The 14,436-nt window shown below is 67.9% G+C and overlaps 6 non-coding genes across 6 annotated transcripts; all 6 read right to left on the bottom strand.

The window, feature by feature from the left end:
* Positions 1-573: 573 nt before the first annotated feature.
* LOC132512270 (5S ribosomal RNA) lies at positions 574-692 on the bottom strand. The gene has a single exon (XR_009538003.1). It is a non-coding gene; the product is annotated as a 5S ribosomal RNA (ribosomal RNA).
* Positions 693-3,379: 2,687 nt separating this feature from the next.
* On the bottom strand, positions 3,380-3,498 carry LOC132512269 (5S ribosomal RNA). The gene has a single exon (XR_009538002.1). It is a non-coding gene; the product is annotated as a 5S ribosomal RNA (ribosomal RNA).
* Positions 3,499-4,436: 938 nt separating this feature from the next.
* LOC132512267 (5S ribosomal RNA) lies at positions 4,437-4,555 on the bottom strand. Its single transcript, XR_009538000.1, has one exon. It is a non-coding gene; the product is annotated as a 5S ribosomal RNA (ribosomal RNA).
* A 2,727-nt stretch (positions 4,556-7,282) lies between these two features.
* On the bottom strand, positions 7,283-7,401 carry LOC132512266 (5S ribosomal RNA). Its single transcript, XR_009537999.1, has one exon. It is a non-coding gene; the product is annotated as a 5S ribosomal RNA (ribosomal RNA).
* A 2,718-nt stretch (positions 7,402-10,119) lies between these two features.
* LOC132512265 (5S ribosomal RNA) lies at positions 10,120-10,238 on the bottom strand. The gene has a single exon (XR_009537998.1). It is a non-coding gene; the product is annotated as a 5S ribosomal RNA (ribosomal RNA).
* Positions 10,239-12,926: 2,688 nt separating this feature from the next.
* Positions 12,927-13,045, bottom strand: LOC132512264 (5S ribosomal RNA). Its single transcript, XR_009537997.1, has one exon. It is a non-coding gene; the product is annotated as a 5S ribosomal RNA (ribosomal RNA).
* Positions 13,046-14,436: the final 1,391 nt, after the last annotated feature.

The following is a 14,436-nucleotide window of genomic DNA, read 5'->3' as shown; positions in this document are numbered from 1 at the left end:
GCAGGATCTGTGCAGCGCGGTTGGGGGAGCCCTGGGGTCTTGAAGGGGCTGAGGTGGGAGGGCTGCTGGGGTGTGACCGGACAAGGGTTGGATTTCAGGGCTCACCCTGCTCCCGGCCTCCCCCCTCCCCTTCTTCCCTCAACTCTGGAGGCATCTGAAGAGATTCTTGCGGGCACTTTTCAATCGTATTTTCCACAAAGGTGAGTGGGCGCCGGCGTGGGTTCAGGGGATGTGGGCCTGTCCCCTTTCTTCTATCCCTGCCTTGATTCTCAGCCCCTCAGGAACCCAGGCCCTGACCCATCTCGCCTTTCCCCACAGACAAGCAAGCCAGCTGTGTAGGCAGCCATCGCATGTGCATGCGCTGCTCCGTGGATCCCAAGAACCTGTGCTCAAGAGTTTCTTCCCGCTTCTGCCATCGCCCAAGCTTCCTGCTCGGGCAGGCAAACCACCTTGACTACTGCCTGCAGCGGGGCTCGGCGGGGGCGGAGCCGGCTGCCCCCCACCCCCACCCCCACCCCCCCCCCCCCCGCCGCGGGCGAGTGAAGGAGAAGGCGGGCGGAGCGGGAGGCAAAAAGCCTACAGCACCCGGTATTCCCAGGCGGTCTCCCATCCAAGTACTAACCAGGCCCGACCCTGCTTAGCTTCCGAGATCAGACGAGATCGGGCGCGTTCAGGGTGGTATGGCCGTAGACGGGGGCGGGGGCCGCGGGCTGCCTCTTGAGGCCCACTTTCGCTGGCGCTGGCGCCTTAACGCCAGCCCGGCGGCCGGCCCGCCCCGGCAGGGCCCCCTCGCCCGCCCAGGCAGGGGGAACGGAGGTCTCGGGTATCGGGCGGCGGCGGAGGGTTTGGCGACCACCTCCCAGCCCAGGGCGGCCGTGACCCAGCAAACCCTTCGGCGCTTGGCGCCCCGCCCAAGATCCCGCACGTCGCTCACAGGTCCCTTGGGCCTCGGCCCTGCCCGCCCACGCGGCGCTAGGCGCAGCCCGGCCGCAGCCCGGGCCGGCCCTCCTGCCTGACAGCAGCTGGCCCGAAGCCACTGGGAGCCACCATTGAGTCGCCACGGCCCCTCAGCCCCGGCCAGGCCACCCTTGCCCCCACAGCCCCCGCCGAGCTCAGGACCCCGCCCCTGGTGGCCGGCAGGCCCGGGGAAGCGGCCCCTGCCCTCGATCCCGCTCCCGCACCCGGCCGCGGTGACACGCCAGAGGGGCGGGGTGGTGTGTGGGGGGGCTTAAGTCGGAGGGAGCTGTGGAGGGACACACCGGCACACAGGTGGCGGCGCCGGGGCTGGGCGCCGGTGGGGGCGGCCAGGTGCAGGTCGAGGGGCTCGCGGGCCGAAAGGACGGCAACTGGGCCCGCGGCGGAGTCTGGGTCTGGAGGGCTCTGAGCCTCCATCCGCTCTGGTGCCTCGGGGCTACCGGCCCGAAGCCTGGTAGCGCGACACCCCACCGGCCCACAGACGTAGCCTCCCCAGCTGTGCTCACAGCGAGTCCAACCGCAGCCTGCACCCCTCCACGGGACACTTGGATTACTCCCGCGATCCCCACGAGGTGCGGCACCCGGCGGCCGAATGGGCTGAGATCCTGCCCTTGCGGCGCCCTGTGGCCACCTCCGCCTCCCTCACGGTACTGGCCGAGGCCTCGGACCAGCGGGCCCCGGCTCCCAGCTCAGCGCTGCTCCTCCGCCCCTCTCACCTCCTGCCCGACGTCCAGGCTACCGAGCACCCTCCACCCCCGCCCACCTTCATGCCACTCAGCCGGAACCCGGGAGGCAATGCCAACTACCAGGTGTATGACCGTCTGGTGCTGAAGCGGCAACCGCAGGAGGGCCAAGCGCGGGCCAACTCGCTGCTACCTTCCACCTCGGCCTCCAGGCCCTCTCTGCACGGGAGCCAGACTGGGAAAATGAACTTACCAGCAGCAAATGGGGGCAGGGGCAGGGGGCGGCAGGGCATGGAGAGAGGAATAAAGAGCGCCAGAGTCCAGGAAACATTGGTGGTCTGTGGCTTGGAAGCGCCACTCCTTCTGCCAGCCTGGGTCCCTGCGCTTGGCTTCCTGCAATAAGAAGCCAGTGTCCCCTTCTTGGCCTGAGGGTCCCTTTGGTTTAGTGGCCACAGTTCCGCCAGCAGGCCCCTCCTGGTCCTATACCATGCACTAAGTACATCTGCAGCTGCAGACTCCAAACCCCTGGTCTCTGGGCACCTCCTCTGTGTCTCAGCTGTCCCTGTCCACAGAGAGCCTCATACAAGAAGTTGCTTCCAAACTGGGAGGTTCCACATCTGGGCAGGTCCAGCTCCAGGCCCAGTGAAGGGCATGAAGAAGGCTGAGGCTCTGGACTCCAGCCAGGCCTTCAGCAGGCCTCTGAGGCCAAGGTCTTCCTAGTCTCAAGAGGGGCCAAGAGACGCAATGTGTCATTTGAACAAGTGAGTCAGCGGGCGGTGAGCGAATGAATGACCGCTCGAGGGGATGTATGCCGGCCACCGGGCCCTGTTTGACTGTCCAGCCTCAGCTTACCTGACCCTGGTTACCAGGGAATGCCACTCTGGGCCCTCCTTTTCATCCCCCTCCCTCACTGTGACCTCACCACCTGCCCCATTATGACCCAGTCTGGCTCCCAGTTAAAACTGGAGGGCAGGGGGCCCAGGCAGTCCTGGGACCAACGGCCATGGGTGAGCGAAACTACTACCGAGCCGAGCCGTTCACTGGCCCCATCCCCAGGAAATGCCAGGAGCAAGGATACTCAATTCTTCTGATCCCGGTCAGCTTCATCTTGCTCAACGTGGGGATCAACGTGGTGACTATGGTCAGGGCAGGATCTGTGCAGCGCGGTTGGGGGAGCCCTGGGGTCTTGAAGGGGCTGAGGTGGGAGGGCTGCTGGGGTGTGACCGGACAAGGGTTGGATTTCAGGGCTCACCCTGCTCCCGGCCTCCCCCCTCCCCTTCTTCCCTCAACTCTGGAGGCATCTGAAGAGATTCTTGCGGGCACTTTTCAATCGTATTTTCCACAAAGGTGAGTGGGCGCCGGCGTGGGTTCAGGGGATGTGGGCCTGTCCCCTTTCTTCTATCCCTGCCTTGATTCTCAGCCCCTCAGGAACCCAGGCCCTGACCCATCTCGCCTTTCCCCACAGACAAGCAAGCCAGCTGTGTAGGCAGCCATCGCATGTGCATGCGCTGCTCCGTGGATCCCAAGAACCTGTGCTCAAGAGTTTCTTCCCGCTTCTGCCATCGCCCAAGCTTCCTGCTCGGGCAGGCAAACCACCTTGACTACTGCCTGCAGCGGGGCTCGGCGGGGGCGGAGCCGGCTGCCCCCCCCCCCACCCCCACCCCCACCCCCCCCCCGCCGCGGGCGAGTGAAGGAGAAGGCGGGCGGAGCGGGAGGCAAAAAGCCTACAGCACCCGGTATTCCCAGGCGGTCTCCCATCCAAGTACTAACCAGGCCCGACCCTGCTTAGCTTCCGAGATCAGACGAGATCGGGCGCGTTCAGGGTGGTATGGCCGTAGACGGGGGCGGGGGCCGCGGGCTGCCTCTTGAGGCCCACTTTCGCTGGCGCTGGCGCCTTAACGCCAGCCCGGCGGCCGGCCCGCCCCGGCAGGGCCCCCTCGCCCGCCCAGGCAGGGGGAACGGAGGTCTCGGGTATCGGGCGGCGGCGGAGGGTTTGGCGACCACCTCCCAGCCCAGGGCGGCCGTGACCCAGCAAACCCTTCGGCGCTTGGCGCCCCGCCCAAGATCCCGCACGTCGCTCACAGGCACGTGGCCCCGGAGGCTTCAGGGCCCGGGGCCCGCGGTCCCTTGGGCCTCGGCCCTGCCCGCCCACGCGGCGCTAGGCGCAGCCCGGCCGCAGCCCGGGCCGGCCCTCCTGCCCGACAGCAGCTGGCCCGAAGCCACTGGGAGCCACCATTGAGTCGCCACGGCCCCTCAGCCCCGGCCAGGCCACCCTTGCCCCCACAGCCCCCGCCGAGCTCAGGACCCCGCCCCTGGTGGCCGGCAGGCCCGGGGAAGCGGCCCCTGCCCTCGATCCCGCTCCCGCACCCGGCCGCGGTGACACGCCAGAGGGGCGGGGTGGTGTGGGGGGGGGGGCTTTTGTCGGAGGGAGCTGTGGAGGGACACACCGGCACACAGGTGGCGGCGCCGGGGCTGGGCGCCGGTGGGGGCGGCCAGGTGCAGGTCGAGGGGCTCGCGGGCCGAAAGGACGGCAACTGGGCCCGCGGCGGAGTCTGAGTCCGGGCCAGCCGCCCCAGGAGCGTCTGGGGTGCGGCTGCCTTCCAGGGCCGCCTTCTGGCCGCCTGGCCGGCCGGGCCGGCGGGGAGCGCCCCCGCCGGCGCGCGCCGTGGTGGGAGGGGCCTGAGGAGGCGGGGCCTGCAGCGGGGCCCGGCGGGGGCGGTGCCGGCGGCCCCCGCCGCGGGCGAGTGAAGGAGAAGGCGGGCGGAGCGGGAGGCAAAAAGCCTACAGCACCCGGTATTCCCAGGCGGTCTCCCATCCAAGTACTAACCAGGCCCGACCCTGCTTAGCTTCCGAGATCAGACGAGATCGGGCGCGTTCAGGGTGGTATGGCCGTAGACGGGGGCGGGGGCCGCGGGCTGCCTCTTGAGGCCCACTTTCGCTGGCGCTGGCGCCTTAACGCCAGCCCGGCGGCCGGCCCGCCCCGGCAGGGCCCCCTCGCCCGCCCAGGCAGGGGGAACGGAGGTCTCGGGTATCGGGCGGCGGCGGAGGGTTTGGCGACCACCTCCCAGCCCAGGGCGGCCGTGACCCAGCAAACCCTTCGGCGCTTGGCGCCCCGCCCAAGATCCCGCACGTCGCTCACAGGCACGTGGCCCCGGAGGCTTCAGGGCCCGGGGCCCGCGGTCCCTTGGGCCTCGGCCCTGCCCGCCCACGCGGCGCTAGGCGCAGCCCGGCCGCAGCCCGGGCCGGCCCTCCTGCCCGACAGCAGCTGGCCCGAAGCCACTGGGAGCCACCATTGAGTCGCCACGGCCCCTCAGCCCCGGCCAGGCCACCCTTGCCCCCACAGCCCCCGCCGAGCTCAGGACCCCGCCCCTGGTGGCCGGCAGGCCCGGGGAAGCGGCCCCTGCCCTCGATCCCGCTCCCGCACCCGGCCGCGGTGACACGCCAGAGGGGCGGGGTGGTGTGGGGGGGGGCTTCTGTCGGAGGGAGCTGTGGAGGGACACACCGGCACACAGGTGGCGGCGCCGGGGCTGGGCGCCGGTGGGGGCGGCCAGGTGCAGGTCGAGGGGCTCGCGGGCCGAAAGGACGGCAACTGGGCCCGCGGCGGAGTCTGGGTCTGGAGGGCTCTGAGCCTCCATCCGCTCTGGTGCCTCGGGGCTACCGGCCCGAAGCCTGGTAGCGCGACACCCCACCGGCCCACAGACGTAGCCTCCCCAGCTGTGCTCACAGCGAGTCCAACCGCAGCCTGCACCCCTCCACGGGACACTTGGATTACTCCCGCGATCCCCACGAGGTGCGGCACCCGGCGGCCGAATGGGCTGAGATCCTGCCCTTGCGCCGCCCTGTGGCCACCTCCGCCTCCCTCACGGTACTGGCCGAGGCCTCGGACCAGCGGGCCCCGGCTCCCAGCTCAGCGCTGCTCCTCCGCCCCTCTCACCTCCTGCCCGACGTCCAGGCTACCGAGCACCCTCCACCCCCGCCCACCTTCATGCCACTCAGCCGGAACCCGGGAGGCCATGCCAACTACCAGGTGTATGACAGTCTGGTGCTGAAGCGGCAACCGCAGGAGGGCCAAGCGCGGGCCAACTCGCTGCTACCTTCCACCTCGGCCTCCAGGCCCTCTCTGCACGGGAGCCAGACTGGGAAAATGAACTTACCAGCAGCAAATGGGGGCAGGGGCAGGGGGCGGCAGGGCATGGAGAGAGGAATAAAGAGCGCCAGAGTCCAGGAAACATTGGTGGTCTGTGGCTTGGAAGCGCCACTCCTTCTGCCAGCCTGGGTCCCTGCGCTTGGCTTCCTGCAATAAGAAGCCAGTGTCCCCTTCTTGGCCTGAGGGTCCCTTTGGTTTAGTGGCCACAGTTCCGCCAGCAGGCCCCTCCTGGTCCTATACCATGCACTAAGTACATCTGCAGCTGCAGACTCCAAACCCCTGGTCTCTGGGCACCTCCTCTGTGTCTCAGCTGTCCCTGTCCACAGAGAGCCTCATACAAGAAGTTGCTTCCAAACTGGGAGGTTCCACATCTGGGCAGGTCCAGCTCCAGGCCCAGTGAAGGGCATGAAGAAGGCTGAGGCTCTGGACTCCAGCCAGGCCTTCAGCAGGCCTCTGAGGCCAAGGTCTTCCTAGTCTCAAGAGGGGCCAAGAGACGCAATGTGTCATTTGAACAAGTGAGTCAGCGGGCGGTGAGCGAATGAATGACCGCTCGAGGGGATGTATGCCGGCCACCGGGCCCTGTTTGACTGTCCAGCCTCAGCTTACCTGACCCTGGTTACCAGGGAATGCCACTCTGGGCCCTCCTTTTCATCCCCCTCCCTCACTGTGACCTCACCACCTGCCCCATTATGACCCAGTCTGGCTCCCAGTTAAAACTGGAGGGCAGGGGGCCCAGGCAGTCCTGGGACCAACGGCCATGGGTGAGCGAAACTACTACCGAGCCGAGCCGTTCACTGGCCCCATCCCCAGGAAATGCCAGGAGCAAGGATACTCAATTCTTCTGATCCCGGTCAGCTTCATCTTGCTCAACGTGGGGATCAACGTGGTGACTATGGTCAGGGCAGGATCTGTGCAGCGCGGTTGGGGGAGCCCTGGGGTCTTGAAGGGGCTGAGGTGGGAGGGCTGCTGGGGTGTGACCGGACAAGGGTTGGATTTCAGGGCTCACCCTGCTCCCGGCCTCCCCCCTCCCCTTCTTCCCTCAACTCTGGAGGCATCTGAAGAGATTCTTGCGGGCACTTTTCAATCGTATTTTCCACAAAGGTGAGTGGGCGCCGGCGTGGGTTCAGGGGATGTGGGCCTGTCCCCTTTCTTCTATCCCTGCCTTGATTCTCAGCCCCTCAGGAACCCAGGCCCTGACCCATCTCGCCTTTCCCCACAGACAAGCAAGCCAGCTGTGTAGGCAGCCATCGCATGTGCATGCGCTGCTCCGTGGATCCCAAGAACCTGTGCTCAAGAGTTTCTTCCCGCTTCTGCCATCGCCCAAGCTTCCTGCTCGGGCAGGCAAACCACCTTGACTACTGCCTGCAGCGGGGCTCGGCGGGGGCGGAGCCGGCTGCCCCCCACCCCCACCCCCACCCCCCCCCCCCCCCCCGCCGCGGGCGAGTGAAGGAGAAGGCGGGCGGAGCGGGAGGCAAAAAGCCTACAGCACCCGGTATTCCCAGGCGGTCTCCCATCCAAGTACTAACCAGGCCCGACCCTGCTTAGCTTCCGAGATCAGACGAGATCGGGCGCGTTCAGGGTGGTATGGCCGTAGACGGGGGCGGGGGCCGCGGGCTGCCTCTTGAGGCCCACTTTCGCTGGCGCCTTAACGCCAGCCCGGCGGCCGGCCCGCCCCGGCAGGGCCCCCTCGCCCGCCCAGGCAGGGGGAACGGAGGTCTCGGGTATCGGGCGGCGGCGGAGGGTTTGGCGACCACCTCCCAGCCCAGGGCGGCCGTGACCCAGCAAACCCTTCGGCGCTTGGCGCCCCGCCCAAGATCCCGCACGTCGCTCACAGGCACGTGGCCCCGGAGGCTTCAGGGCCCGGGGCCCGCGGTCCCTTGGGCCTCGGCCCTGCCCGCCCACGCGGCGCTAGGCGCAGCCCGGCCGCAGCCCGGGCCGGCCCTCCTGCCCGACAGCAGCTGGCCCGAAGCCACTGGGAGCCACCATTGAGTCGCCACGGCCCCTCAGCCCCGGCCAGGCCACCCTTGCCCCCACAGCCCCCGCCGAGCTCAGGACCCCGCCCCTGGTGGCCGGCAGGCCCGGGGAAGCGGCCCCTGCCCTCGATCCCGCTCCCGCACCCGGCCGCGGTGACACGCCAGAGGGGCGGGGTGGTGGTGGTGGGGGCTTTTGTCGGAGGGAGCTGTGGAGGGACACACCGGCACACAGGTGGCGGCGCCGGGGCTGGGCGCCGGTGGGGGCGGCCAGGTGCAGGTCGAGGGGCTCGCGGGCCGAAAGGACGGCAACTGGGCCCGCGGCGGAGTCTGGGTCTGGAGGGCTCTGAGCCTCCATCCGCTCTGGTGCCTCGGGGCTACCGGCCCGAAGCCTGGTAGCGCGACACCCCACCGGCCCACAGACGTAGCCTCCCCAGCTGTGCTCACAGCGAGTCCAACCGCAGCCTGCACCCCTCCACGGGACACTTGGATTACTCCCGCGATCCCCACGAGGTGCGGCACCCGGCGGCCGAATGGGCTGAGATCCTGCCCTTGCGCCGCCCTGTGGCCACCTCCGCCTCCCTCACGGTACTGGCCGAGGCCTCGGACCAGCGGGCCCCGGCTCCCAGCTCAGCGCTGCTCCTCCGCCCCTCTCACCTCCTGCCCGACGTCCAGGCTACCGAGCACCCTCCACCCCCGCCCACCTTCATGCCACTCAGCCGGAACCCGGGAGGCCATGCCAACTACCAGGTGTATGACAGTCTGGTGCTGAAGCGGCAACCGCAGGAGGGCCAAGCGCGGGCCAACTCGCTGCTACCTTCCACCTCGGCCTCCAGGCCCTCTCTGCACGGGAGCCAGACTGGGAAAATGAACTTACCAGCAGCAAATGGGGGTAGGGGCAGGGGGCGGCAGGGCATGGAGAGAGGAATAAAGAGCGCCAGAGTCCAGGAAACATTGGTGGTCTGTGGCTTGGAAGCGCCACTCCTTCTGCCAGCCTGGGTCCCTGCGCTTGGCTTCCTGCAATAAGAAGCCAGTGTCCCCTTCTTGGCCTGAGGGTCCCTTTGGTTTAGTGGCCACAGTTCCGCCAGCAGGCCCCTCCTGGTCCTATACCATGCACTAAGTACATCTGCAGCTGCAGACTCCAAACCCCTGGTCTCTGGGCACCTCCTCTGTGTCTCAGCTGTCCCTGTCCACAGAGAGCCTCATACAAGAAGTTGCTTCCAAACTGGGAGGTTCCACATCTGGGCAGGTCCAGCTCCAGGCCCAGTGAAGGGCATGAAGAAGGCTGAGGCTCTGGACTCCAGCCAGGCCTTCAGCAGGCCTCTGAGGCCAAGGTCTTCCTAGTCTCAAGAGGGGCCAAGAGACGCAATGTGTCATTTGAACAAGTGAGTCAGCGGGCGGTGAGCGAATGAATGACCGCTCGAGGGGATGTATGCCGGCCACCGGGCCCTGTTTGACTGTCCAGCCTCAGCTTACCTGACCCTGGTTACCAGGGAATGCCACTCTGGGCCCTCCTTTTCATCCCCCTCCCTCACTGTGACCTCACCACCTGCCCCATTATGACCCAGTCTGGCTCCCAGTTAAAACTGGAGGGCAGGGGGCCCAGGCAGTCCTGGGACCAACGGCCATGGGTGAGCGAAACTACTACCGAGCCGAGCCGTTCACTGGCCCCATCCCCAGGAAATGCCAGGAGCAAGGATACTCAATTCTTCTGATCCCGGTCAGCTTCATCTTGCTCAACGTGGGGATCAACGTGGTGACTATGGTCAGGGCAGGATCTGTGCAGCGCGGTTGGGGGAGCCCTGGGGTCTTGAAGGGGCTGAGGTGGGAGGGCTGCTGGGGTGTGACCGGACAAGGGTTGGATTTCAGGGCTCACCCTGCTCCCGGCCTCCCCCCTCCCCTTCTTCCCTCAACTCTGGAGGCATCTGAAGAGATTCTTGCGGGCACTTTTCAATCGTATTTTCCACAAAGGTGAGTGGGCGCCGGCGTGGGTTCAGGGGATGTGGGCCTGTCCCCTTTCTTCTATCCCTGCCTTGATTCTCAGCCCCTCAGGAACCCAGGCCCTGACCCATCTCGCCTTTCCCCACAGACAAGCAAGCCAGCTGTGTAGGCAGCCATCGCATGTGCATGCGCTGCTCCGTGGATCCCAAGAACCTGTGCTCAAGAGTTTCTTCCCGCTTCTGCCATCGCCCAAGCTTCCTGCTCGGGCAGGCAAACCACCTTGACTACTGCCTGCAGCGGGGCTCGGCGGGGGCGGAGCCGGCTGCCCCCCACCCCCACCCCCACCCCCCCCCCCCCCGCCGCGGGCGAGTGAAGGAGAAGGCGGGCGGAGCGGGAGGCAAAAAGCCTACAGCACCCGGTATTCCCAGGCGGTCTCCCATCCAAGTACTAACCAGGCCCGACCCTGCTTAGCTTCCGAGATCAGACGAGATCGGGCGCGTTCAGGGTGGTATGGCCGTAGACGGGGGCGGGGGCCGCGGGCTGCCTCTTGAGGCCCACTTTCGCTGGCGCTGGCGCCTTAACGCCAGCCCGGCGGCCGGCCCGCCCCGGCAGGGCCCCCTCGCCCGCCCAGGCAGGGGGAACGGAGGTCTCGGGTATCGGGCGGCGGCGGAGGGTTTGGCGACCACCTCCCAGCCCAGGGCGGCCGTGACCCAGCAAACCCTTCGGCGCTTGGCGCCCCGCCCAAGATCCCGCACGTCGCTCACAGGTCCCTTGGGCCTCGGCCCTGCCCGCCCACGCGGCGCTAGGCGCAGCCCGGCCGCAGCCCGGGCCGGCCCTCCTGCCTGACAGCAGCTGGCCCGAAGCCACTGGGAGCCACCATTGAGTCGCCACGGCCCCTCAGCCCCGGCCAGGCCACCCTTGCCCCCACAGCCCCCGCCGAGCTCAGGACCCCGCCCCTGGTGGCCGGCAGGCCCGGGGAAGCGGCCCCTGCCCTCGATCCCGCTCCCGCACCCGGCCGCGGTGACACGCCAGAGGGGCGGGGTGGTGTGGGGGGGGGCTTCTGTCGGAGGGAGCTGTGGAGGGACACACCGGCACACAGGTGGCGGCGCCGGGGCTGGGCGCCGGTGGGGGCGGCCAGGTGCAGGTCGAGGGGCTCGCGGGCCGAAAGGACGGCAACTGGGCCCGCGGCGGAGTCTGGGTCTGGAGGGCTCTGAGCCTCCATCCGCTCTGGTGCCTCGGGGCTACCGGCCCGAAGCCTGGTAGCGCGACACCCCACCGGCCCACAGACGTAGCCTCCCCAGCTGTGCTCACAGCGAGTCCAACCGCAGCCTGCACCCCTCCACGGGACACTTGGATTACTCCCGCGATCCCCACGAGGTGCGGCACCCGGCGGCCGAATGGGCTGAGATCCTGCCCTTGCGCCGCCCTGTGGCCACCTCCGCCTCCCTCACGGTACTGGCCGAGGCCTCGGACCAGCGGGCCCCGGCTCCCAGCTCAGCGCTGCTCCTCCGCCCCTCTCACCTCCTGCCCGACGTCCAGGCTACCGAGCACCCTCCACCCCCGCCCACCTTCATGCCACTCAGCCGGAACCCGGGAGGCCATGCCAACTACCAGGTGTATGACAGTCTGGTGCTGAAGCGGCAACCGCAGGAGGGCCAAGCGCGGGCCAACTCGCTGCTACCTTCCACCTCGGCCTCCAGGCCCTCTCTGCACGGGAGCCAGACTGGGAAAATGAACTTACCAGCAGCAAATGGGGGCAGGGGCAGGGGGCGGCAGGGCATGGAGAGAGGAATAAAGAGCGCCAGAGTCCAGGAAACATTGGTGGTCTGTGGCTTGGAAGCGCCACTCCTTCTGCCAGCCTGGGTCCCTGCGCTTGGCTTCCTGCAATAAGAAGCCAGTGTCCCCTTCTTGGCCTGAGGGTCCCTTTGGTTTAGTGGCCACAGTTCCGCCAGCAGGCCCCTCCTGGTCCTATACCATGCACTAAGTACATCTGCAGCTGCAGACTCCAAACCCCTGGTCTCTGGGCACCTCCTCTGTGTCTCAGCTGTCCCTGTCCACAGAGAGCCTCATACAAGAAGTTGCTTCCAAACTGGGAGGTTCCACATCTGGGCAGGTCCAGCTCCAGGCCCAGTGAAGGGCATGAAGAAGGCTGAGGCTCTGGACTCCAGCCAGGCCTTCAGCAGGCCTCTGAGGCCAAGGTCTTCCTAGTCTCAAGAGGGGCCAAGAGACGCAATGTGTCATTTGAACAAGTGAGTCAGCGGGCGGTGAGCGAATGAATGACCGCTCGAGGGGATGTATGCCGGCCACCGGGCCCTGTTTGACTGTCCAGCCTCAGCTTACCTGACCCTGGTTACCAGGGAATGCCACTCTGGGCCCTCCTTTTCATCCCCCTCCCTCACTGTGACCTCACCACCTGCCCCATTATGACCCAGTCTGGCTCCCAGTTAAAACTGGAGGGCAGGGGGCCCAGGCAGTCCTGGGACCAACGGCCATGGGTGAGCGAAACTACTACCGAGCCGAGCCGTTCACTGGCCCCATCCCCAGGAAATGCCAGGAGCAAGGATACTCAATTCTTCTGATCCCGGTCAGCTTCATCTTGCTCAACGTGGGGATCAACGTGGTGACTATGGTCAGGGCAGGATCTGTGCAGCGCGGTTGGGGGAGCCCTGGGGTCTTGAAGGGGCTGAGGTGGGAGGGCTGCTGGGGTGTGACCGGACAAGGGTTGGATTTCAGGGCTCACCCTGCTCCCGGCCTCCCCCCTCCCCTTCTTCCCTCAACTCTGGAGGCATCTGAAGAGATTCTTGCGGGCACTTTTCAATCGTATTTTCCACAAAGGTGAGTGGGCGCCGGCGTGGGTTCAGGGGATGTGGGCCTGTCCCCTTTCTTCTATCCCTGCCTTGATTCTCAGCCCCTCAGGAACCCAGGCCCTGACCCATCTCGCCTTTCCCCACAGACAAGCAAGCCAGCTGTGTAGGCAGCCATCGCATGTGCATGCGCTGCTCCGTGGATCCCAAGAACCTGTGCTCAAGAGTTTCTTCCCGCTTCTGCCATCGCCCAAGCTTCCTGCTCGGGCAGGCAAACCACCTTGACTACTGCCTGCAGCGGGGCTCGGCGGGGGCGGAGCCGGCTGCCCCCCACCCCCACCCCCACCCCCCCCCCCCCCCCGCCGCGGGCGAGTGAAGGAGAAGGCGGGCGGAGCGGGAGGCAAAAAGCCTACAGCACCCGGTATTCCCAGGCGGTCTCCCATCCAAGTACTAACCAGGCCCGACCCTGCTTAGCTTCCGAGATCAGACGAGATCGGGCGCGTTCAGGGTGGTATGGCCGTAGACGGGGGCGGGGGCCGCGGGCTGCCTCTTGAGGCCCACTTTCGCTGGCGCCTTAACGCCAGCCCGGCGGCCGGCCCGCCCCGGCAGGGCCCCCTCGCCCGCCCAGGCAGGGGGAACGGAGGTCTCGGGTATCGGGCGGCGGCGGAGGGTTTGGCGACCACCTCCCAGCCCAGGGCGGCCGTGACCCAGCAAACCCTTCGGCGCTTGGCGCCCCGCCCAAGATCCCGCACGTCGCTCACAGGCACGTGGCCCCGGAGGCTTCAGGGCCCGGGGCCCGCGGTCCCTTGGGCCTCGGCCCTGCCCGCCCACGCGGCGCTAGGCGCAGCCCGGCCGCAGCCCGGGCCGGCCCTCCTGCCCGACAGCAGCTGGCCCGAAGCCACTGGGAGCCACCATTGAGTCGCCACGGCCCCTCAGCCCCGGCCAGGCCACCCTTGCCCCCACAGCCCCCGCCGAGCTCAGGACCCCGCCCCTGGTGGCCGGCAGGCCCGGGGAAGCGGCCCCTGCCCTCGATCCCGCTCCCGCACCCGGCCGCGGTGACACGCCAGAGGGGCGGGGTGGTGGTGGTGGGGGCTTTTGTCGGAGGGAGCTGTGGAGGGACACACCGGCACACAGGTGGCGGCGCCGGGGCTGGGCGCCGGTGGGGGCGGCCAGGTGCAGGTCGAGGGGCTCGCGGGCCGAAAGGACGGCAACTGGGCCCGCGGCGGAGTCTGGGTCTGGAGGGCTCTGAGCCTCCATCCGCTCTGGTGCCTCGGGGCTACCGGCCCGAAGCCTGGTAGCGCGACACCCCACCGGCCCACAGACGTAGCCTCCCCAGCTGTGCTCACAGCGAGTCCAACCGCAGCCTGCACCCCTCCACGGGACACTTGGATTACTCCCGCGATCCCCACGAGGTGCGGCACCCGGCGGCCGAATGGGCTGAGATCCTGCCCTTGCGCCGCCCTGTGGCCACCTCCGCCTCCCTCACGGTACTGGCCGAGGCCTCGGACCAGCGGGCCCCGGCTCCCAGCTCAGCGCTGCTCCTCCGCCCCTCTCACCTCCTGCCCGACGTCCAGGCTACCGAGCACCCTCCACCCCCGCCCACCTTCATGCCACTCAGCCGGAACCCGGGAGGCCATGCCAACTACCAGGTGTATGACAGTCTGGTGCTGAAGCGGCAACCGCAGGAGGGCCAAGCGCGGGCCAACTCGCTGCTACCTTCCACCTCGGCCTCCAGGCCCTCTCTGCACGGGAGCCAGACTGGGAAAATGAACTTACCAGCAGCAAATGGGGGTAGGGGCAGGGGGCGGCAGGGCATGGAGAGAGGAATAAAGAGCGCCAGAGTCCAGGAAACATTGGTGGTCTGTGGCTTGGAAGCGCCACTCCTTCTGCCAGCCTGGGTCCCTGCGCTTGGCTTC

The sequence above is a fragment of the Lagenorhynchus albirostris genome, chromosome 20, assembly GCF_949774975.1.
Source record: "Lagenorhynchus albirostris chromosome 20, mLagAlb1.1, whole genome shotgun sequence".
Lineage (NCBI taxonomy): Eukaryota > Metazoa > Chordata > Mammalia > Artiodactyla > Delphinidae > Lagenorhynchus > Lagenorhynchus albirostris.
This window is presented reverse-complemented; position numbering and strand designations above follow the sequence as displayed.